At 48.1% G+C, this 1,218-nt stretch overlaps 2 pseudogenes; one reads left to right on the plus strand and one right to left on the minus strand.

Annotated features, from left to right (window-relative positions):
- LOC103264486 overlaps positions 1 to 321 on the minus strand; it is a 2,993-nt pseudogene extending 2,672 nt beyond the window's left edge.
- Positions 186 to 1,218, plus strand: part of LOC103264498 — a 9,632-nt pseudogene continuing 8,599 nt past the window's right edge.

Raw genomic sequence — 1,218 nt, forward strand, 5'->3', positions numbered from 1 at the left:
CAGGTTGAGGCTGCGGTGGCCGGGAGCGGCCACTGCACTCCAGTCTGGGTGACAGAGTGAGACTCCAACTCAAAAAAAAAAAGGAAAACCTCAACTGATGGTTCTGGTCCATCAAGGTATAAAAGAAAGACAATCACAGCCTTAACACAATAGCTTCTGTCCGGAGAACTTTCCAGGCTGTAGCGATGTCCTCACCAAGTAAGCTGATGCTGATGTGAAGGTTAATGTCCACATTGTTGATAGTTCCATATTCTCTGCTGGATACAGAGTTCTCACTGTAGATCTTCATATGCAAACGTCAATGTCTGCATCAAGCTGTGGGTTTCGACTGGGAGACTTGGGATGGGTGAGAAGATGCTGAGGCCAGCTTGGAACTTTTTTTTTTTTTGAGTCGGAGTCTCACTCTGTCGCCCAGACTGGAGTGCAGTGGCCGCTCCCGGCCACCGCAGCCTCGACCTGCTGGGCTCCGGCGGTCCTTCCGCCTCAGCCTTCCAAGTAGCCGGAATTATAGGCATGCGCTACCATGCCCGGCTGATTTTTTGATTTATTGTAGAGATGAGGTCTCGCTGCCCAGGCGGGTCTCGAACCCGCGGGCTCAGGCAATCCACTCACCTCAGCCTCCCAGAGGCGCGGGATTACAGGCTGAACCACCGAGCCCGGCTGGAACTTTTTTTTTTAGGTTACAAAATATAGTTTATTTATAAGTAAATTAGAGAGAGAGAAAGAAAGAGGAGATTCGCCTCCCCAAGGTAGGGAAGGGGGCCAAAGCCAGGAAGCATGGGGACAGCCATGACTCAAAGAGCACATAGCCACACCAGAGTCTAGCAAGGCCATGGCCGGAAATTCTTGATAACACTCGCCTTGAGCCGATTGTGCCTCTCCTGAGTCTTCAAGAAATCATTGCTCAGATGTTTCCATTGTTGGGATGTGAGCATACACTAGCTGCGGGGCTTGATCAATTCTGGGTTCAACTCCTGCTGCACCACTCACTGCTGTTTCCTAACCTCTCAGACTCGGTTTCTTCATCCTTAAATTCCTTTCTTATAAGGTTGACACAGAGTGAAACCACATAAGACACGTCAGATGTCTAACATATACCTGTTACATGGTAAGGATGCAAGAAATGCCCACTTTCTCCTTTTACAGGTGAAATATTTCCTGCTTGTCTAAATCTTTTTTTTTTTTTTTTTTTTTTTGAGTTGGAGTTTCTGTTGCCCA

Source organism: Carlito syrichta, unplaced genomic scaffold, assembly GCF_000164805.1.
Source record: "Carlito syrichta isolate Samal-C Ts95f unplaced genomic scaffold, Tarsius_syrichta-2.0.1 Scaffold305659, whole genome shotgun sequence".
Taxonomy (NCBI): Eukaryota; Metazoa; Chordata; class Mammalia; order Primates; family Tarsiidae; genus Carlito; species Carlito syrichta.